The sequence below is a fragment of the Oncorhynchus mykiss genome, chromosome 11, assembly GCF_013265735.2.
Source record: "Oncorhynchus mykiss isolate Arlee chromosome 11, USDA_OmykA_1.1, whole genome shotgun sequence".
In the NCBI taxonomy this organism is placed as follows: Eukaryota; Metazoa; Chordata; class Actinopteri; order Salmoniformes; family Salmonidae; genus Oncorhynchus; species Oncorhynchus mykiss.
The window spans coordinates 9,019,529-9,043,545 of NC_048575.1; the positions used below are offsets into that span (position 1 = coordinate 9,019,529).

A 24,017-nucleotide genomic window follows, 5' to 3' on the forward strand; every position below is an offset into this window, starting at 1 on the left:
GTTGATACTTGCCTTAGACGGTAACGTAAACTGTCTACAGCAGAAACTGTTACACACATAGTGAGGTCTGACTAACTAAAGTGATGAAATTCATGTGGCATATCTCACATCTCAACTGTGACGTACTTCCTAATATGTGTATGAGAAATGATTTTCAAACAATTCTTCAGTATTTATTGTCCCTTTCTCGGGGTAGGACAGGTCAGCAGTATTTTGAAACGGGCCCCCAAATCACTATGTCCACCCCCGACACATTGTTAAATAGAACAAATGAAACTATCTCCTATCCTCTATCTCCCAGGCCTGAATGGGAATGTGTGTGGGATTTAAACATATAGTTCAATCATGAACCAAAATCCACTATTCATTTATTCAAGAGTTAAATTTGTTAAATTCGAGTTTGATACAAAACATATGGTTGTCACATTATGTTTCAACATGAAAAACAGACTTGGTATGAAACAGAGTGACTGTAATTGTATCTGAGTGATTCTCACACACCACTCAACTTCTCAGACACCAACTTCCTCTTTGAAGTCTATTTGCAAAGAGGAGCCTGGTGGGCAGGATGCCACAGAGACAATCTTTTCACTCCACTTTGATACGGAATTGACTGTTTTATAGCAGTTTATGAGAACTTATGTAGCAGGTTAGGATAATTATATTAGCATGTTAAGAGCCTGAGGTTAAGGTCAGGTTAAATAGTCAGGTTTAGGGAAAATGCTCTCCTAACCAGGGTTGGATGAGGGCATTTGGGACCCTGAGCTTACTTTCCTTCATTTCAACACGCTCTGCCATGGTGCAGAGAAAATTATTTTTTATATGTTTGCTGTTTTATAGCACCTCATGCTTGTGTTCACATTTTTCCATGAGGCTGATATAAAAGGTTGCAGTTTTAACGCTACAATCAGTTCTACACATTTTGCTATCATATGCTATCTGGGGCAGTTCAGTAATCTGGCCTTGCTGCTGACCTGCTTCCAAAATCGCTTCTTTTTGAAGTGCCGTGAAAAGAATGTTGCGGGAGACACAGGAGGGAGCCAGCCACCTGCAGGTCCTGGACGGCAAGGAGGACATGGGTGTCCTCTTCGGTGGTCAAGTCTAGATGGGATTAAGTTTTTGTCAAAATGATGTGAAAAGTATAATTTTTAAGCATTTTAGCTAATCCTAACCCTTTTTCGTACTTTAATTTAATTATCATAACCTGCTATGTTAATTCTCCTAACTTGCTGCAAAAATTCTCCCAAACTTGCTAGAAAACTCAATTTTGACAAAAGCTGTATCCCTTCTAGACCAAACCCTCAACCTTCCCGAAGGCCTTCTGGGAGAAGGAGACCCAGGAACTGAGGGCGTACTTTACCCAGCAGGTGGGAGCCGACCTCCCCCAACAGGTGGTCTCCCAGGCTTCAATGGGAACGTGTGTGTGATGTTTTTTTTAAACGAGTTAAATCATAATCGTTGAATAGAACAAGTGTAGACCTTAAACGCAAGAAATGTGCGATAACACGGCTATATTCATGGAGTACCGGTACAGAGTCAATGTGGGAGTACCGGTACAGAGTCAATGTGGGGGTACCGGTACAGAGTCAATGTGGGAGTACCGGTACAGAGTCAATGTGGGGGTACCGGTACAGAGTCAATGTGGGAGTACCGGTACAGAGTCAATGTGGGGGTACCGGTACAGAGTCAATGTGGGAGTACCGGTACAGAGTCAATGTGGGAGTACCGGTACAGAGTCAATGTGGGAGTACCGGTACAGAGTCAATGTGGGAGTACCGGTACAGAGTCAATGTGGGAGTACCGGTACAGAGTCAATGTGGGGGTACCGGTACAGAGTCAATGTGGGAGTACCGGTACAGAGTCAATGTGGGAGTACCGGTACAGAGTCAATGTGGGGGTACCGGTACAGAGTCAATGTGGGAGTACCGGTACAGAGTCAATGTGGGGGTACCGGTACAGAGTCAATGTGGGGGTACCGGTACAGAGTCAATGTGGGGGTACCGGTACAGAGTCAATGTGGGGGTACCGGTACAGAGTCAATGTGGGGGTACCGGTACAGAGTCAATGTGGGAGTACCGGTACAGAGTCAATGTGGGGGTACCGGTACAGAGTCAATGTGGGGGTACCAGTACAGAGTCAATGTGGGGGTACCGGTACAGAGTCAATGTGGGGGTACCGGTACAGAGTCAATGTGGGAGTACCGGTACAGAGTCAATGTGGGAGTACCGGTACAGAGTCAATGTGGGGGTACCGGTACAGAGTCAATGTGGGGGTACCGGTACAGAGTCAATGTGGGGGTACCGGTACAGAGTCAATGTGGGAGTACCGGTACAGAGTCAATGTGGGAGTACCGGTACAGAGTCAATGTGGGGGTACCGGTACAGAGTCAATGTGGGGGTACCGGTACAGAGTCAATGTGGGGGTACCGGTACAGAGTCAATGTGGGGGTACCGGTACAGAGTCAATGTGGGGGTACCGGTACAGAGTCAATGTGGGAGTACCGGTACAGAGTCAATGTGGGGGTACCGGTACAGAGTCAATGTGGGGGTACCGGTACAGAGTCAATGTGGGAGTACCGGTACAGAGTCAATGTGGGGGTACCGGTACAGAGTCAATGTGGGGGTACCGGTACAGAGTCCATGTGGGAGTACCGGTACAGAGTCAATGTGGGAGTACCGGTACAGAGTCAATGTGGGAGTACCGGTACAGAGTCAATGTGGGGGTACCGGTACAGAGTCAATGTGGGGGTACCGGTACAGAGTCAACGTGGGAGTACCGGTACAGAGTCAATGTGGGGGTACCGGTACAGAGTCAACGTGGGGGTACCGGTACAGAGTCAACGTGGGGGTACCGGTACAGAGTCAATGTGGGGGTACCGGTACAGAGTCAATGTGGGGGTACCGGTACAGAGTCAATGTGGGGGTACCGGTACAGAGTCAATGTGGGAGTACCGGTACAGAGTCAATGTGGGAGTACCGGTACAGAGTCAATGTGGGGGTACCGGTACAGAGTCAATGTGGGGGTACCGGTACAGAGTCAATGTGGGGGTACCGGTACAGAGTCAATGTGGGGGTACCGGTACAGAGTCAATGTGGGGGTACCGGTACAGAGTCAATGTGGGAGTACCGGTACAGAGTCAATGTGGGGGTACCGGTACAGAGTCAATGTGGGGGTACCGGTACAGAGTCAATGTGGGGGTACCGGTACAGAGTCAATGTGGGAGTACCGGTACAGAGTCAATGTGGGGGTACCGGTACAGAGTCCATGTGGGAGTACCGGTGCAGAGTCAATGTGGGAGTACCGGTACAGAGTCAATGTGGGAGTACCGGTACAGAGTCAATGTGGGAGTACCGGTACAGAGTCAATGTGGGAGTACCGGTACAGAGTCAATGTGGGAGTACCGGTACAGAGTCAATGTGGGAGTACCGGTACAGAGTCAATGTGGGAGTACCGGTACAGAGTCAATGTGGGGGTACCGGTACAGAGTCAATGTGGGGGTACCGGTACAGAGTCAATGTGGGAGTACCGGTACAGAGTCAATGTGGGAGTACCGGTACAGAGTCAATGTGGGGGTACCGGTACAGAGTCAATGTGGGGGTACCGGTACAGAGTCAATGTGGGAGTACCGGTACAGAGTCAATGTGGGAGTACCGGTACAGAGTCAATGTGGGAGTACCGGTACAGAGTCAATGTGGGGGTACCGGTACAGAGTCAATGTGGGGGTACCGGTACAGAGTCAATGTGGGGGTACCGGTACAGAGTCAATGTGGGAGTACCGGTACAGAGTCAATGTGGGAGGACCGGTACAGAGTCAATGTGGGAGTACCGGTACAGAGTCAATGTGGGAGTACCGGTACAGAGTCAATGTGGGAGTACCGGTACAGAGTCAATGTGGGAGTACCGGTACAGAGTCAATGTGGGGGTACCGGTACAGAGTCAATGTGGGAGTACCGGTACAGAGTCAATGTGGGAGTACCGGTACAGAGTCAATGTGGGAGTACCGGTACAGAGTCAATGTGGGGGTACCGGTACAGAGTCAATGTGGGGGTACCGGTACAGAGTCAATGTGGGAGTACCGGTACAGAGTCAATGTGGGGGTACCGGTACAGAGTCAATGTGGGAGTACCGGTACAGAGTCAATGTGGGGGTACCGGTACAGAGTCAATGTGGGAGTACCGGTACAGAGTCAATGTGGGAGTACCGGTACAGAGTCAATGTGGGAGTACCGGTACAGAGTCAATGTTGGGGTACCGGTACAGAGTCAATGTGGGGGTACCGGTACAGAGTCAATGTGGGAGTACCGGTACAGAGTCAATGTGGGGGTACCGGTACAGAGTCAATGTGGGGGTACCGGTACAGAGTCAATGTGGGAGTACCGGTACAGAGTCAATGTGGGAGTACCGGTACAGAGTCAATGTGGGAGTACCGGTACAGAGTCAATGTGGGGGTACCGGTACAGAGTCAATGTGGTGGTACCGGTACAGAGTCAATGTGGGAGTACCGGTACAGAGTCAATGTGGGAGTACCGGTACAGAGTCAATGTGGGAGTACCGGTACAGAGTCAATGTGGGAGTACCGGTACAGAGTCAATGTGGGGGTACCGGTACAGAGTCAATGTGGGGGTACCGGTACAGAGTCAATGTGGGAGTACCGGTACAGAGTCAATGTGGGAGTACCGGTACAGAGTCAATGTGGGGGTACCGGTACAGAGTCAATGTGGGGGTACCGGTACAGAGTCAATGTGGGGGTACCGGTACAGAGTCAATGTGGGGGTACCGGTACAGAGTCAATGTGGGGGTACCGGTACAGAGTCAATGTGGGAGTACCGGTACAGAGTCAATGTGGGAGTACCGGTACAGAGTCAATGTGGGAGTACCGGTACAGAGTCAATGTGGGGGTACCGGTACAGAGTCAATGTGGGAGTACCGGTACAGAGTCAATGTGGGGGTACCGGTACAGAGTCAATGTGGGAGTACCGGTACAGAGTCAATGTGGGAGTACCGGTACAGAGTCAATGTGGGAGTACCGGTACAGAGTCAATGTGGGAGTACCGGTACAGAGTCAATGTGGGGGTACCGGTACAGAGTCAATGTGGGAGTACCGGTACAGAGTCAATGTGGGAGTACCGGTACAGAGTCAATGTGGGAGTACCGGTACAGAGTCAATGTGGGGGTACCGGTACAGAGTCAATGTGGGGGTACCGGTACAGAGTCAATGTGGGAGTACCGGTACAGAGTCAATGTGGGGGTACCGGTACAGAGTCAATGTGGGAGTACCGGTACAGAGTCAATGTGGGGGTACCGGTACAGAGTCAATGTGGGAGTACCGGTACAGAGTCAATGTGGGAGTACCGGTACAGAGTCAATGTGGGAGTACCGGTACAGAGTCAATGTTGGGGTACCGGTACAGAGTCAATGTGGGGGTACCGGTACAGAGTCAATGTGGGAGTACCGGTACAGAGTCAATGTGGGGGTACCGGTACAGAGTCAATGTGGGGGTACCGGTACAGAGTCAATGTGGGAGTACCGGTACAGAGTCAATGTGGGAGTACCGGTACAGAGTCAATGTGGGAGTACCGGTACAGAGTCAATGTGGGGGTACCGGTACAGAGTCAATGTGGTGGTACCGGTACAGAGTCAATGTGGGAGTACCGGTACAGAGTCAATGTGGGAGTACCGGTACAGAGTCAATGTGGGAGTACCGGTACAGAGTCAATGTGGGAGTACCGGTACAGAGTCAATGTGGGGGTACCGGTACAGAGTCAATGTGGGGGTACCGGTACAGAGTCAATGTGGGAGTACCGGTACAGAGTCAATGTGGGAGTACCGGTACAGAGTCAATGTGGGGGTACCGGTACAGAGTCAATGTGGGGGTACCGGTACAGAGTCAATGTGGGGGTACCGGTACAGAGTCAATGTGGGGGTACCGGTACAGAGTCAATGTGGGGGTACCGGTACAGAGTCAATGTGGGAGTACCGGTACAGAGTCAATGTGGGAGTACCGGTACAGAGTCAATGTGGGAGTACCGGTACAGAGTCAATGTGGGGGTACCGGTACAGAGTCAATGTGGGAGTACCGGTACAGAGTCAATGTGGGGGTACCGGTACAGAGTCAATGTGGGAGTACCGGTACAGAGTCAATGTGGGAGTACCGGTACAGAGTCAATGTGGGAGTACCGGTACAGAGTCAATGTGGGAGTACCGGTACAGAGTCAATGTGGGGGTACAGGTTAGTAGAGGTAATTTGTACATGGAGGTAGGGGTGAAGTGACCATGCATAGATAATAAACAGTGAGAAGCAGCAGTGTACAAAACAAATGAAGGTGGGGGGTAAATGTAAATAGTCCGTTGGCCATTTGATTCATTGTTCAACAGTCTTATGGCTTGGGGGTAGAAGCTGTTAACGAGCATTTTGGTCCGATACTTGGCGCTGCGGTACCGCTTGCTGTGCGGAAGTAGAGAGAACAGTCTATGACTTGGGTGACTGGAGTCTCTGAACCTTTTTTGGGCTTTCCTCTGACACCGCCTAGTATATAGGTCCTGGATTGCAGGAAGCTTGGCCCCAGTGATGTACTGGGCTGTACTACCCTCTGTAGCGTCTTACCGAGCAGTTCCCATACCAGTCGGTGATGCAACCGGTCAAGATGCCCTCGATGTTGCAGCTGGGTTGAAATGCTCTCGATGGTGCGGAGAGCATTTCAACCCATTTTGCCATTGAGCGGAGGGAATTTCAACCCATTTTGCCATGGTGGTGCGGAGAAACATATTTACAGTTTTATAATGCTATTCGACATGTTGTCATGAAGCTGACAGAAAATGTTGTTGATTTCAAGCTAATTTTCCTGCTATTCAACATATTTTGCTATCATATGCTATCAGGGGCCGTTTTGTAGTCCAGCCCTGCTCCTAACCTGCTACCAAAATTACTTCTTATTGAAGTGGCGTGAAAAGAATGTCCCGAGTGCCATAGGAGGGAGACCGCAATCTACAGGTACTGGGAGGCAAGTTGGACATGGGCTTCCTGTCACGACTTCTTCCGAAGTCGGTTCCTCTCCTTGTTCGGGCAGTGTTCGGCGATCGACGTCACCGGTCTTCTAGGCATCGCCGATCCGTTATTCATTTTCCATTTGTTTTGTCCTGTTTTCCCACACACCTGGTTTTCATTCCCTCATTACGTGTTGTGTATTTAACTCTCTGTTCCCCCTATGTCTTTGTGTGCTATTGTTTGTTGTAAGTGCTTGTGCACATGTTGCCTGGTGCGTGTCGGGTTTTGTACCCATGTTGATTATTTCTTGATGCCGTTGGTTTTGGAGTTAAACAGCTCCGGCTGTTACCTAGTTCTGCTCTCCTGCGTCTGACTTCCCTGCCTCCAGTTACACACCCCTTACACTCCCTCTATGACGGTCAAGTCTAGATGGGATAAAGCTTTGTCAAATTGACGTCAAATTCGTTTAGCTTTTGAGCTAATCCTAACACTTTTCCGTTCCTTGATCTAATTATCATAACCTGCTACGTTAATTATCCTAACCTGCAGCCTAATTCTCCTAAACTTGCGAAAAAACTAAATTTGGACAAATCACTCTTCGACCTTCCCAAGGTCTTCTGGGAGAAGGATACCCAGGAGCTGAGGGTGTACTTTACCCAGCAGGTGGGAGCCGACCTCCCCCAACAGGTGGAGGGAGAGTTGAAAGCTCTGGAGGACAAGGTCAGGAATTGAGAGGTGAAGGGACCAGATGGTTCAGAGAGAGAAGAGAGAAAGTATTGACTATTGGACATTATACTACGCTGATGCTGCTATATGGTGGGAATGGGGATATGGGGGGACTGACAAAAAAGGGACGACAAGCTCTTTTCAGTTATGTGGAAACTGCTTTGCCTCTTTGTGGATAAAATGTATGAAAATACAATGAAACGATGTGCCTGCATGCAGATCAGGCATGGATATATCAATGGATATATGAGTAGGTATTAGGTGATAAAACAGAACCAATCTTACTGCTTTTTCCATGACATAGACTGACCAGGTGAATGCAGGTGTATTCTATGATCCCTTATTGTTGTCACTTGTTAAATCCACTTCAATCATTGTAGATGAAGGGGGGGAGACAGTTTAAAGAAGGATTTTTAAGCCTCGAAACAATTGAGACATGGAGTGTGTATGTGTGCCATTTAGAGGGTGTTTGGGCAAGACAAAAATGTATGTGCCTTTGAACGAGGTGTGGTAGTAGGTGGCAGACACACTGGTTTCAAGAACTGCAACACTGCTGTTTTTTTTCACTCGAAACAGTTTCCGGTGTGTATCAAGAATGGTCCACCACCCAAAGGAAATCCATCCAACTTGACATAACTGTAGGAAGCATTGGAGTCAACATGGGCCAGCATCCCTGTGGAACGCTTCGACACCTTGTAGAGTCCATGCCCCGATGAACTGAGGCTGTTCTGAAGCCAAAAGCGGTTTCAACTCAAAATTAGGAAGGTGTTCCTAATGTTTGGTATACTCAGTGTCTTCAGATAGTACCCCTTGACTTATTCCACATTCTGTTGTTGTACAGCTTGAATTAAAAATGGATTAAATATTAAAAATGTAAGTTAGGAAGGTGTTCCTAATGTTTGGTATCCTCAGTGTCTTCAGATAGGACCCCTTGACTTATTCCACAATGTTGCTGATCCATCCTCAGTTTTCTCCAATCACACCCGTTAAACAATGTAACTGTTTTAAAGTCACCATTGACCTTATGGTGAAACCAGTGGAGGCTGCTGAGGGGAAGACAACTCATAATAATGTCTGGAACGGAGCAAATGGAATGGAATCAAACACATGGAAAACATGTTGGATGAATTTGGTACCATTCCACCTGTTCTGCTCCAGCCATTACCACGAGTACGTTCTCCCCAATTAAGGTGCCACCAACCTCTTGTGGGTGAAATCCCTGAGTGGGTTTGTAGTGACTGGGTGTATTGATAAACCATCCAAACGGATCGAGGCTGAGGTGTCCTTAGGAGAGACTGAGGGAGAGGGGTTCATTTAGAATGTATCTGGATATGGTATATTGAATAGTCTCATCAAAACCACTCTATTACAATCATCAGTGAAAACATGATAGAATGATCTATTCTACAGGAACCGGTGACTAAATCTTACATGAAACGTTAAGCATCATGTTATGTTCAGCTCTATTGTTGCTTGTCCCTACTGGGTAGACTGCAGTACAAGTGATGTTCTTCTCATGATGAAGGTATGATGGAGTGAAGGTCACCATAGATAGAACTGATTTGGTCTGGTCTGGATTCTCCTGCATTTGGTTCTCAGGTGTGAACTGTGTTGGGAGAGTCCATGTCAGCTCAGGGGGGTGTTCAGGACAGGGAGTGAAAGCAGAGCAGTTCAAGCTGACAGGGGTCCCTTCCTTCACCTCACCTGAGACAGTAATGATGGGACTGGAAGGAAAATCTGTAATACATTGTAGATAAATATATTTTACACCGACAGGCACACCACCTACTTGGTCGTATTCTAGTCATATCATTTTAGAAAAATATATCAAAGTTAAATAGTCTGTCTCTTCTTACCATTGACAACTACAGTAAATAAACAGACTTGTTGAGGGTCTGTTGCTTTGAATGATGATTTATCAGAGTAACTGGTGGTGACATTGAAGAAGACTGTGGTGCAGTTCTTCTGGGACATGTTTCCAGTTATCTACCCTTGATATCTGTTGACCTTCTTACTGCTGTTAAATATCACTCTGTCCGGACGCCCACCAAAGACTGGTAATTCTTTAATCCACACTCCAGAGGTAAGTATTGTGCTGTTCAATTTATAGTAAGGACTATCAAATGAACATGGGATTTGCATACAGGAGCTAGTCAGTACGTCCAGTCTATCTGCCATTGTGGCAATCAAATCTCGTTGGCCAAACAGGCCAAAACACTTGGAACATGAAGGACAACATCAGGGAGGTAATATGATCTTTTCAGTACAGTCTATCTCTCCTTCTGCAGCAAAATATATTAACTAATTTCAATATACAAATCAAATCAAATGTATTTGTCACATACACATGGTTAGCAGGTTTTAATGCAAGTGTAGCGAAATGCTTGTGCTTCTAGTTCCGATAATGCAGTAATAACCAACGAGTAATCTAACCTAACAATTCCACAACTACTACCTTATACACACAAGTGTAAAGGGATAAAGAACATGTACATAAAGATATATGAATGAGTGATGGTACAGAACAGCATAGGCAAGATGCAGTAGATGGTATAGAGTACAGTACATACATATGAGATGAGTAATGTAGGGTATGTAAACAAAGTGGCATAGTTTAAAGAGGCTAGTGATACATGTATTATATAAAGATGCAGTAGATGATACAGTATATGAGATGAGTACAGTATATACATATACATATGAGATGAGTAATGTAGGGTATGTAAACATTATATTAAGTAGCATTGTTTAAAGTAGCTAGTGATATATTTTTACACCAATTTCCATTATAAGTGGCTGGAGTTGAATCAGTGTGTTGGCAGCAGCCACTCAATGTTAGTGGTGGCTGTTTAACAGTCTGATGGCCTTGAGATAGAAGCTGTTTTTCAGTCTCTCGGTCTCTGCTTTGATGCACCTTTGATGAACAGCCAGTGGCTCGGGTGGTTGTTGTCCTTGATGATCTTTATGGCCTTCCTGTGACATCGGGTGGTGTAGGTGTCCTGGAGGGCAGGTAGTTTGCCCCCGGTGATGCGTTGTGCAGACCTCACTACCCTCTGGAGAGCCTTACGGTTGTGGGCGGAGCAGTTGCCATACAGCCCGACAGGATGATCTCGATTGTGCATCTGTAAAAGTTTGTGAGTGCTTTTGGTGACAAGACAAATTTCTTCAGCCTCCTGAGGAACTTAAAACTTACTACCCTCTCCACTACTGTCCTGTCGATGTGGATAGGGGGGTGCTCCCTCTGCTGTTTCCTGAAGTCCACAATCATCTCCTTTGTTTTGTTGACGTTGAGTGTGAGGTTATTTTCCTGACACCACACTCCGAGGGCCCTCACCTCTCCCATATAAGCCGTCTCGTCGTTGTTGGTAATCAAGCCTACCACTGTAGTGTCATCCGCAAACTTGATGATTGAGTTGGAGGCGTGCATGGCCACGCAGTCATGGGTGAACAGGGAGTACAGGAGAGGGCTCAGAACGCACCCTTGTGGGGCCCCAGTGTTGAGGATCAGCGGGGTGGAGATGTTGTTACCTACCCTCGCCACCTGGGGGGCGGCCCGTCAGGAAGTCCAGTACCCAGTTGCACAGGGCGGGGTCGAGACCCAGGATGGTCGAGACCCAGCTTGATGATGAGTTTGGAGGGTACTATGGTGTTAAATTCTGAGCTGTAGTCGATGAACAGCATTCTCACATAGGTATTCCTCTTGTCCAGATGGGTTAGGGCAGTGTGCATTGTGGTTGCGATTGCGTCGTCTGTGGACCTATTTGGGCGGTAAGCAAGTTGGAGTGGGTCTAGGGTGTCAGGTAGGGTGGAGGTTATATGGTCCTTGACAAGTCTCTCAAAGCACTTCATGATGACGGAAGTGAGTGCTACGGGGCGGTAGACGTTTAGCTCAGTTACCTTAGCTTTCTTGGGAACAGGGACAATGGTGGCCCTCTTGAAGCATGTGGGAACAGCAGACTGGGATAAGGATTGATTGAATATGTCCGTAAACACACCAGCCAGCGGGTCTGCGCATGCTCTGAGGACGCGGCTGGGGATGTCATCTGGGCCTGCAGCCTTGCGAGGGTTAACACGTTTAAATGTTTTACTCACGTCGGCTGCAGTGAAGGAGAGCCTGCAGGTTTTGGTTGCGGGCACTGTCAGTGGCACTGTATTGTCCTCAAAGCGGACAAAAAAGTTATTTATTCTGTCTGGGAGCAAAACATCCTGGTCCGCGACGGGGCTGGTTTTCTTTTTGTAATCCGTGATTGACTGTAGACCCTGCCACATACCTCTTGTGTCTGAGCCGTTGAATTGCGACTCTACTTTGTCTCTATACTGAAGCTTAGCTTGTTTGATTGCCTTGCGGAGGGAATAGCTACACTGTTTGTATTCGGTCATGTTTCCGGTCATCTTTCCCTAGTTAAAAGCAGTGGTTCGCGCTTTCAGTTTCACCGAATGCTGCCATCAATCCACGGTTTCTGGTTTGGGAATGTTTTAATCGTTGCTATGGGTACGACATCGTCAATACATTTTCTTATGAACTCGCTCAACGAATCAGCGTATTCGTCAATGTTCTTGTTGGACCAATGCGGAACATACCCCAATCCACATGATCGAAGCAGTCTTGAAGCGTGGAATCAGAATGGTCGGACCAGTGTTGAACAGGCCTGAGCTTTTTGTTTTAGTTTCTGTCTGTAGGCTGGGAACAACAAAATGGAGTCGTGGTCAGCTTTTCCGAAAGGAAGGCGGGGGAGGGCCTTATATGCATCGCAGAAGTTAGAATAACAATGATCCAGGGTTTTACCAGCCCTGGTTACGCAATCAATATGCTGATACAATTTAAGGAGTCTTGTTTTCAGATTAGCCTTGTTAAAATCCCCAGCTACAATGAATGCAGCCTCAGGATATGTGGTTTCCAGTTTGCATAGAGTCAAATAAAGTTTGTTCAGGGCCATCGATGCGTCTGCTTGGAGGGGAATATATACGGCTGTGATTATAATCTAAGAGAATTCCCTTGGTAGATAATGCGGTCGACATTTGATTGTGAGGAATTCTAAGTCAAGTGAACAGAATGACTTGAGTTCCTGTATGTTGTTATGATCACACCACGTCTCGTTAATCATAAGGCTACACCCCCGCCCTTCTTACCAGAAAGATGCTTGTTTCTGTCGGTGCGATGCGTGAAGAAACCAGCTGGCTGCACCGACTCTGATAGCGTCTCTCGATTGAGCCATGTTTCCGTGAAGCAAAGAACGTTACAGTCTCTGATGTCTCTCTGGAATGCTACCCTTGCTACCCTTGCTTGGATTTCATCAATCTTGTTGTCAAGAGACTGGGAGTATGCTAGGGAGTGGTGCGCGATGTGCCCGTCTCCGGAGCCTGACCAGAAGACCGCTTTGTTTGCCTCTTTTACGACGTCGTTGTTTTGGGTCGCCAGCTGGGATCCGATCCATTGTCCTGGGTGTAAGGCAGAACACAGGATCCGCTTCGGGAAAGTCATATTCCTGGTCGTAATGATGGTGAGTTGACGTTGCTCTTATATTCAGTAGTTCCTCCCGACTGTATGTAATGAAACCTAAGATTACCTGGGGTACCAATGTAAGAAATAACACGTAAAAAAACAAAATACTGCATAGTTTCCTAGGAACGCGAAGCAAGGCGGCCATCTCTGTCGGCGCCGGAAGGGGGAGTCCTGATGTCACAACTGCATGCCCTAAACTGGATCATGCACATATCTGGAGCACAGAATGTTTGAATCCAGACTATTAAACTCTACTTATCAGGAATTATCTGTACACTTTTCTATATACTTACTGGTAGAGTAGCTGAACTCACAACACATTGCATTGAACCATCCCCATATCAAATACACTATGTCTTTCAGTTGTGAAGCTAAAACATGAACAAACAGCAGTACTTTGAACATATTGAATCTCATTACTCATAATTAATTTCTTTAATTTATTTTGAATGTTCAACATAACAGAAGATACTGTGAAGATGTTGATTCTTGCCAGGCTTGAATAGGAATGTGTGTGGGACTTAAAAATACAGTTCAATCATGAACCATTTGACTCAAGACAAAAAAGGAAAAGTTACATTTGAGTTCGATGCAAAACATATGGTTGTCACATTATGTTTCAACATGAAAAACAGACTTGGTATGAGACAGAGTAACTGTAATTGTATCTGAGTGATTCTCACACACCACTCACCTTCTCCTACACCAACTTCCTCTTTGAGGTCTATTTGCAAAGAGGTGCCTGGTGGGCTGGATGCCACAGAGACACTCTTTTCACTTCACCTTGATTATATAAAGGTTAAAAAATAAATAAAAATAGGTTTGGTAAAAGGGATATGGTTAAGAAAATGCTCTCCTATCTCGGGTTGGAAGACAGCGTTTGGTACCCTGAGTTTACAGTGGCAAGAAAAAGTATGTGAACCCTTTGGAATTACCTGCTTAAATTGGTCATACAATTTAATCTGATCTTCATCTAAGCCACAACAATAGACAAACACAGTCTGCTTAAACTAACAACACACAAACAATGATACGTTTTCACGTCTTTATTGAACACACAAGTAAACATTCACAGTGCAGGGTGGGAAAAGTTAGTGAACCTTTGGATTGTATAACTGGTTTACCCTCCTTTGGAAGCAATAACCTCAACCAAACGTTTTCTGTACTACTGAACTGTTTCAGTTAAGCAATATTCTTGTGATGTCTGGTGTGAACTGCTCTCTTGAGGTCATGCCACTGCATCGCAATCGGGTTGAGGTCAGGACTCTGACTGGGTCACTCCAGAAGGCGTATTTTCTTCTGTTGAAGCCATTCTGTTGTTGATTTACTTCTGTGTTTTGGGTTGTTGTCCTGTTGCATCACTCAACTTCTGTTGACCTTCAATTGGAGGACAGATAGCCTTACATTCTGCTGCAAAAAGTCCTGATAAACTTGGGAAATAATTTTTCCGATGATGATAGCAAGCTGTCCAGGCCCTGTGGAAGCAAAGCAGACCCCAACCATGATGCTCCCTCCACCCTACTTTACAGTTGGGATGAGGTTTTGATGTTGGTGTGTTGTGCCTTTTTTTCTCCACACTTAGTGTTGTGTGTTCCTTCCAAACAACTCAACTTTAGTTTCATCTATCCACAGAATATTTTGCCAGTAGCGCTGTGAAAGCAATATTTGTTTTTGGACAGCAGTGACTTCTTCTGTGGTGTCCTCCCATGAACACCATTTTTGTTCAGTGTTTTACATATCGTAGACTTGTTAACAGAGATGTTTGCATGTTCCAGAGATTGCTGTAAATCGTTAGCTGACACTCTAGGATTCTTCTTAACCTCATTGAGCATTCTGCGCTGTGGTCTTGCAGTCACGTTTGCAGGAAGGCCAGTCCTAGGGAGAGTAGCAACATTACTGAACTTTCTCCATTTATAGACAATTCGTCTTACCGTGGACTAATGAACATCAGGGCTTTTAGAGATACTTTTGTAACCCCTTCCAGATTTATATAAGTCAATAATTCTTAATCTTAGGTCTTCTGAGATCTATTTTGTTTGAGGTACAGTTCACATTAGGCAATGCTTCTTGTGAATAGCAAACTCAAATTTTGTGAGTGTTTTGTATAGGGCAGGGCAACTCTAAGCAGCATCACTACTCTGGACGGTTCTGACCTAGAATATGTGGACAACTACAAATACCTAGGTGTCTGATTAGACTGTATACTCTCCTTCCAGACTCACATTAAACATATCCAACCCAAAATGTAATTTAGAATCGGCTTACTACTTCGCAACAAATAATCCTTCACTCATGCTGCCTAACATACCCTTGTAAAACTGACTATCCTACTGATCCTCGACTTCGTCGACGTCCTTTACACAATAGCTTCCAACACTCAACTCAACAAATTGGATGCAGTCTATCATAGTGTCATCTGAATGTCACCAAAGCCCCATATACCACCCACCACTGAGACCTGTATGCTCTCGTTGGCTGGCCCTCGCTTTATACTCGTCGCCAAACCCACTGGCTCCAGGTCATCTACAAGTCTCTGCAAAGTAAAGCCCCGCCTTATCTCAGCTCACTGGTCACCATAGCAGCACCCACCCATAGCACGCGCTCCAGCAGGTATATTTCACTGGTCACCACCAATGCCAATTCTTACTTTGGCTGCCTCTCCTTCCTGTTCTCTGCTGCCAATGACTGAAACGAACTGCAAAAATCACTGAAGCTGGAGAGTCATATCTCCCTCACTAACTTTAAGCACCAGCTGTCAGAGCAGCTCACAGATCACTGCACCTGTACATAGCCCATCTGTAAATAGCCCATCCAATTACCTCATCCCCACACTATTATTTATTTTGCTCCTTTGCACCCCAGTATCTCTACTTGCACACTCATCTTCTGCACATCTATCACCCCAGTGTTTAATTGCTATATTGTAATTATTTCGCCACTATTGCCTATTTATTGCATTACCTCTCTTATCCTACCTCATTTGCACACACTGTATATAGACTTTTTCTATTGTATTATTGACTGTATGTTTATTCCATGTGTACCTCTGTGTTGTTTGTGTCACACTGCTTTGCTTTATTTTGGCCAGGTGGCAGTTGTAAATGAGACCTGCTCTTAACTGGCCTACCTGGTTAACTAAAGGTGAAATAAAAATAAATCAAAAAGAGCTGTGAGTCTCTTGTTAAGTCTATAAGAGCTTTGCACATCTGAAATGAACAATATTTCCACATTATTATTTTAAAAAATTCATCAAGCTCTTTCAAATTGGTTGTTGATCATTGCTTGACAGCCATTTTCAAGTCTTGTCATAGATTTTCAAGCCCATCAAAACTGTAACTTGGACAATTAGGAACATACAATATTGTCATAGTAAGCAACTCTGGTGTATATTTGGCTGTTTGTTTTAGGTTGTTGTCCTGCTGAAAGGTGAATTTGTGTCCCAGTGTCTTTTGAAAAGAAGTCTAAATCAGGTTATTCTCTAGTTTTGCCTTTGCTTAGCTCTATTCCATTTATTTTTATCCTAAAACACTTGATGACAAGCATACCCATAACATATTGCAGCCATCACCATGCTTGAAAAGATGAAGTGTGGTACTCAACGATATGTTGGACATAGAGTGAATTTCTTGTCTAAATGTTTTGCAGTTTTACATTAGTGACTAATTGCAAACAGAATGCATGTTTTGGAATATTTTTTTATTCGGTACGTTTCCATCATTTCAGTCTCTCATTTAGGTTTGTATTACGGAGAAAGTAACATGTTGTTGATCCATCCTCAGTTTTCTCCAATCACAGCCGTTAAACTATGTAACTGTTTTAAAGTCACCATTGACCTTATGGTGAAACCAGTGGAGGCTGCTGAGGGGAAGACAACTCATAATAATGTCTGGAACGGAGCAAATGGAATGGAATCAAACACATGGAAAACTTGTTGGATGTATTTGGTACCATTCCACCTGTTCTGCTCCAGCCATTACCACGAGTACGTTCTCCCCAATTAAGGTGCCACCAACCTCCTGTGGGTGAAATCCCTGTGCAGTGTTTTTCCTCTCCGGCGACTGAGTTAGGAAGGACGCCTGTATCTTTGTAGTGATTGGGTGTATTGATAAACCATCCAAAGTGTAATTAATAAACTCACTACGCTCAAAGGGGTTTTCAAGGTCAGATATCTTTTCTTTTTACCCATCTACCAACAGGTGCCCTTCTTTGTGAGGGAATGGAAAAGCTGTTTATATCTGTTTGAAAGTTGCTGCTTGACTGGGGATCTTACAGAAAATTGTATGTGTGGGGTACAGAGATGAGGTAGTCATTTAAAAATCATGTTAAACACTAGCATTGCACACAGAGTGAATCCATGCAACTCATGTGACTAGTTAAGGAAATCTTTACTCCTGAACTCATTTAGTCTTGACATGGAAAAGGTGTTGAATACATATTGACTTTCAGCTTTTCATTTTTATGTCTAAAAACATAATTCCACATTGTGTGTAGAACAGTGACACAAAATCTCAATAGAATCCATTTTAATGAGATGTTAAATGTTGGACCAATAAGACCAAAAGATTTCACGGGAATTGAATGTAAAGGTTTTAATGACAGGGCAATTAATAAACAACCTTAAATTCAGTCTCAATTGTTTCTTCGATTTAACACTCAACATAAAAACTGAAATAATTACTTCTAAATAGATATAAACTGAAAATAGATATTATTATTCTGGGAACTGCACAAAATAATAAGAGAAACAGTGACTAGTAGATGTTAACACCATTCTGCCATCATGTAGACTTACTGCACCAACTTCCTGTCTTGTATCAGACCACTGTCTCTCCAACTAACTGTGTCTTCTCTCCTCAGTCATCATTGACTTTATATGGTCTTAATCTGCCTTCAGTGAGCTAGTTGAACTCAGCAGTTCCTCTATACTGGAACCCATTAAACAGATGCTCTGTGAACTCAACACTCAAAATAAATGGTCCAAAATAAAGAGTAGCCTACATCATCATATCAACACTATAGTAACAGTTAAACACTTTTCATCCCAGCAAATTCTATAAACAGGCAGATAATTAAAGAGCACACAATTATAAATGTAACAAAAGTATCAATTTAAAACTAATACACAATGACAATATTGTACATAAAAACACTTAATAGCCATTGGAAAAATAATTAACATGCACCTCTGATTGACTTGTGCTTAAAGACCATCTAGGTTGTTAAGTGGTGGTTACTGGTTCCCTCTACCGACCGTGGCCTGGTTAGAGCACACTGTCCCAACCGGGGAGTTCTGTGGAGAGAACACAGAGAAAGGAACAGTTGTCAGGACCGACACTTCAGAAGAATAATGACTTCATAGTTACAGTTGGTTACACAACACAGTATTCATTCAATTCTTCCTGAAACACACATTCTAGATGGGTTTTAAAAGGTAATTCTACCATTCCCACCAGTCCCTGTGAACGGTCTGTCATGTCAAACCCACTGGGGAGTCTAGATGTTCTCCTCCTCCTGGAAGACAAGAATAAAGGTATTTTGACATTCATTTAGGTTTTCAAAAACAAAAGCACAATCAGCATGATAAATATGTAAAAATTGAGGCTGGGAATATCTTTTTACCATGCAGAGAATACGATCAGGCTGAAAAGGAAAATCAACCCCAAGGTTTTTCCTACAATCTCAAAAACCTTTGGGTTAACAGGCTCTTCATGCCCTGTAAATAAAACACACATTATAGCCATCTGTTCCAAAAAGAGGAAACATTTTGCACATTGTCTAATATTACAAATTATACATATACTGTAGATGTACAGATGTAAGATCTTAATTTATCCAGTATTGTTGCAGTGAAATAATCCTGCAGTAAAAGGACTTGAACGTTTCCTCTGTAATGTTGATCCATTGGTGGTGAGTCTATTAGCTGGACAAAATAAGGCTGCATGAAAAGTGCAATACTATTAATATAACCATGTTTCAGTGCAGGATTTGGTGAATATATGCAAATCACAAAGCTTATCTGTGTTTCCCACAATGCAATATACTTCTAAGCAACAATACAGTGATCAAATTAAGATCCTAAAACCGTATCATACCTAGATACATACAGCAGGTGTCACGTTCTGACCATAGTTCTTGTGTGTTTTCCTTGTTTTAGTGTTGGTCAGGACGTGAGCTGGGTGGGCATTCTATGTTGTGTCTAGTTTGTCTATTTCTATGTTTGGCCTGATATGGTTCTCAATCAGAGGCAGGTGTTAGTCATTGTCTCTGATTGGGAACCATATTTAGGTAGCCTGTTTTGTGTTGGGATTTGTGGGTGATTGTTCCTGTCTCTGTGTTTGTTGTCACAAGATAAGGCTCAGTCACTTTGGTTTTTTCTTTTCACTTGTTTTGGAAGAAAAGAGAACGAGCGCCATTCTCCTTGCGGAGATGGTGCTAAATACATCAACACGGTCGGTCCCTGGGATTGGGCTGGCTAACACGATTAGGTTTGCTTGGAAGGAAAAGGAGATGGAGCCTTTAGGACGGGAATCTTTTGGAAGGATAATATTGATGGGGATTCTAAAGCTGACGGTGAAGGACGTGTTTTGTTTCCAAGGCAACTCGTTGGAGGGAGCATACGACGTGGCACTATATACAGAGGCAAAACACAATGATATCCTGAGAAGGGCAAGAGCAGTGGGAGGTGAGAGGCCGATGTGCCACTACGAAATAACAAGCCTGGCGAAGAATAATTTTAGGGTTGTAACTGTCAACATTTACAACCCTTACGTTAAGGACGAAGAGGTGAGGGCTTTTCTGGGGAGATATATGGATAACGTCTCCTCAGCAAGGCACCTCAAAGACTCCCTTGGGTTTTGGAATGGGAGGAGAGGTTTCCAGGCCCTCCTCAGAGAGGACCCAAAGGGACATGGTGGCTACCTCCATCCTCCTGCTATGTTCTCCCTAGGGGCTGACAGGGGGACGTTGTTTTATGCACGTCAGCCCCCATTTTGCAGACGCTGTATGGCCTACGGTCACATATTCGCCTCATGCAGTACAAGAAAATGCAGATTTTGTGCATCTGAGGATCATGAGGCGAGGGATTGTGACAAGCCTAAGACGTGCCATGGGTGTGGCTCGTCAGCACACCTGTGGCGGGGGTGCCCGGCCCGTCAGCGGTCATATGCGTCTGCGGCTGGGGGGGGAGCAGGGGCGGGGGATGGGGGAAGAAGAGGAGGGGAAGGAAGCACGCCTCATGATCAGAGTACAGGTCCAGAGGGGAAGGCCACAAGGAAGGAGGAGGAGGCACGGGAGTAGGAGAACCAGGAAAAGCGGCGGAAGACGGCAACCGAGTGGAGGAGCATGAGAGAGAAGAAAGCGATGGAGGAGTGGTGGAGAAGGAGACGGTGGAAGAGCAAGTGGACTGGGGGGAATGTGCCCTGGTGGAAGAGATGAGGGGTATGGTGGAGGAGCTGGCGGGGGGGGGGATTGGTATCTCTCCACTGCCGTCATCACCAAAGAAGAGAATGAAGAGGCGGGAGCGATTGGCCGACAGTGAGAGGGAGGGGATGGCCAAGAGAGTGATGGGGGTGGGAGAAACCTCTGGGTTGCTGCTGGTTTCCACAGGCTCTCAATGTCTGTTGGGTGGGGACACACCTAACAGGACTCAGGACTGGGTACAGGAGGAGGTGGGGAGTTTTTTGTTTGGGGACTCAGCCTCCCCGAATTTTTTCCAATCCAGCTGCAGCACTGGGGAGGGGGAGGATTGTGGGGGTAGACCCAGGGTGCAGGGCACCCCGGAGCCAAACACTAATCCTGCATCCTGGGTTGGTGAGATGGAGGAAGAGGGGGGGATGTTGGGTGTACAGAAGGTGTCATCACCGGTAGATATGGAGCAGGGGAGCATCGGGTGAGTCTCCTGTTTTTGTTTATTTCTGTCTGGGTTTAGAATTTGAGTGTATTACATGTTTTTATTTTATTCTTTCATGGGGTCTGATTTAACTTTTGTTAGTTTAAATGTAAGGGGTTTAAGGGATTGTGTTAAGAGGAGGGCGGTTTTTAGTTATTTGGAGGGTGTGGGGTTTGATTTTTGTTTTTTACAGGAGGTTCACCTGAGGGATGGAGGGGATGTTAATAGGTTTAAGAGGGAGTGGGACAAGGGGGAGTTGGTTTGGGGTGTTGGGGGGGTGCACTCATCGGGGGTAGGGATTTTGTGTGGGCACAGGGAGGTTAAAGTGGAGGATTATTTTGTGGTAATGCAGGGGAGGGTTATAGGGGTGGATGTCACGATAAGGGATTGTAATTTTAGATTAGTGGTGGTGTATGGACCACAGGTGGTGGCAGACAGGAGGGAGATGGTGGACTGTCTGACGCCCCTGTGTGTCACAAATAGGAAATTAGTGATAGGGGGGGATTTTAATACAGATTTAGGAAGAGGGGGGGATAGCAGTGCAGGCGCCATTGCCAGGCTAATGGCTTGCCATGGTCTGGTAGATGGTGGTCTGCACACTACTCCGAAAATGGACGGTCCTACATGGCGCAACTCCAGGGGGGTTGAGCGGAGGCTCGACTATATTTTTGTACCCAGGTCTTTGGGTAAGTTGTCTGGGCGGCTGTTGCCTGTTTTCTCGGATCACGACGGGGTGCTCCTGCAGGTGGGGTCGCCAGTCTGCCTCTTTGGTAGGGGGTACTGGAAGCTAGATCGGGATGTGCTGGAGGAGCAGGCTTTTGTTGACGGGTTTTATGGTTTCTTTTGGAGACTTGAGGGTCTCCGGTCCATGTGCGAGGGGGTGTTAGAGTGGTGGGAATTAGTTAAGGTGAGAATTAGGGCTTTTATAATAGGGTATTGCAAGAGGAAAAAAAGGGAGGAGAGGAGGGAGGTGGATCGTATCCAAAGGTTAATTGAACTCGAGTACGAGGCAGGCAACCTCGGCGGGTCGTTTGACTGGGAGAGATCCGCAACCCTAAAGGCGCAGCTCAGGGAGTTGCAGGAGCGGAAGGCTCGAGCTTTCCTGGAGCGTGCGCATAGTGGCTTTCTAGAACACAATGAGACTTGTTCTGCTATGTTCTTTAAGTCGGTTAGGGCCAGACAGAGTAGGAAGGTAATGCATGGCGTTAGGGAAGAAAATGGTAGTATAGTTAGAGAACCAGAGGATATGGTCAGGGTGACAACTGATCATTTCCAAGGTTTATTTAAGGAAAGGGAAATAGATGTAGAGCAGGGAAATGTGTTTTTAGAACACTTGTCCAGGCGGTTGCCGGAGGACATTAGAGAAGTGATGGAGGCCCAGATCTCACTAGAAGAGGTTGAGAGCGCTCTTAGGAGGATGGGAAAAGGGAAGGTGCCTGGGATAGATGGGCTGCCGGCTGAGTTTTATCTCAAGTTTTGGGGTATACTTGGACCAGTGGTCCTCGAAGTCTTGAAGGCCATCCTTGAGACGGGGGTCCCGGGGGGATCAATGGCTGTTGGTGTGCTGTCACTTTTATATAAGAAGGGGGAAGTAACAGACCTTGGCAACTGGCGGCCGTTGACCATGCTGTGTGTAGATTACAAGCTACTTGCAAAGGTTTTAGCAGACCGGTTGCGCACAGTCCTTCCCTACGTCGTCCATGAGGATCAGACGTGCGGGGTAGAGGGCCGCTCTATTAGATGGAACCTACAGTTAATCAGGGACTCCATCGCTTGGGTTGAAGATAGAGGACTGCCTTTAATGGTAGCAGCGCTAGATCAGGCGAAAGCCTTTGATCGCGTGAATAGATCATTTTTATTCAGAGTGTTAGGTCGATTAGGATTTGGGGAGAAGTTCATAGGATGGATTCGTACATTATATGTCGGAGCGGGGTGCCGAGTTAGTGTAAATAGTCACTTGGGTGACGTTTTTGACCTCTCGTCTGGGGTCAGGCAGGGGTGCCCACTCTCGGCTCTCCTCTTCGTTCTGTACATGGAGCCTCTGGGGGCTGCCATTAGGGCAGACACAGGGGTGGAAGGCTTGTTGATCCCTGGAAGTGGTGGGCTGCGTGTTAAGATGACGCAGTACGCCGACGACACTTCCTTGCTGCTGTGCAAGGACTCGTGCCTGACAAGGTCCCTTGCCATCTTTGGGGATTTCACCCGAGCGTCGGGAGCAGTTCTGAACCATGCAAAGTCTTCCGTCAAGTTTTTCGGAAGATGGCGCGGTAGAACGGATGTGCCCGGGGGGTTATCTCTCTGTGAGGGGGCCCTGAGGATTCTCGGGGTCCATTTTGAGACCTCCGGCTCAGCGACGCTAAACTGGAACATGCGTATCGCAGTGGTACAGAGGAAGCTAGCAATGTGGAAGGCTAGGTATTTGTCTTTTATGGGCAAAGTCCTGGTTCTAAAGGTGGATGTGTTGCCGTCTCTTTTGTATTTGGCGTACATCTACCCATTGCCGGCTAGTCTGAGGAGGCCTCTAGTGAGGCTTGTGTTTCAGTTCATGTGGAGTGGCAGGTGCGAGTGGGTCGCCAGGGCACGCATGCTTTGTCCCATCGGGGAGGGAGGTAGGGGGGTACCACATTTCCCCCTCAAGCTGGACGCAATTTTTGTTTCTTTCTTGTTAACGGAGCTTGCTCATCCAGTGATACACCCGTCCGGTTACCTCCTGCGGGTGTTCTTCTCGTATCAGGCGAGAAGCGTAATGGTGTGGTCTAACACGGGTCCTCGGGCGGAACAGCTGCCGTGGCACTTTGGTCATGCGGCCAAGTGGCTGCGTGAGCACCCTGAGGTTGAAGTTGCCCGAGTAGGTTTAGATCACAGGCACCTGTACGAGGAAGTCAGAAAGGCAGGGAGTCCGGCGCCTGTAGTGGG

At 46.3% G+C, this 24,017-nt stretch overlaps 2 protein-coding genes across 3 annotated transcripts in view; both read right to left on the reverse strand.

Annotated features, from left to right (window-relative positions):
- The window catches only part of LOC118937301 (B-cell receptor CD22-like), a 45,300-nt gene that overhangs the window by 15,947 nt on the left and 5,336 nt on the right, over window positions 1–24,017 (reverse strand). The gene's annotated exons all lie outside the window — the stretch shown is intronic.
- The window catches only part of LOC110535227 (B-cell receptor CD22-like), a 35,442-nt gene that overhangs the window by 5,793 nt on the left and 5,632 nt on the right, over window positions 1–24,017 (reverse strand). The window lies entirely within an intron of this gene.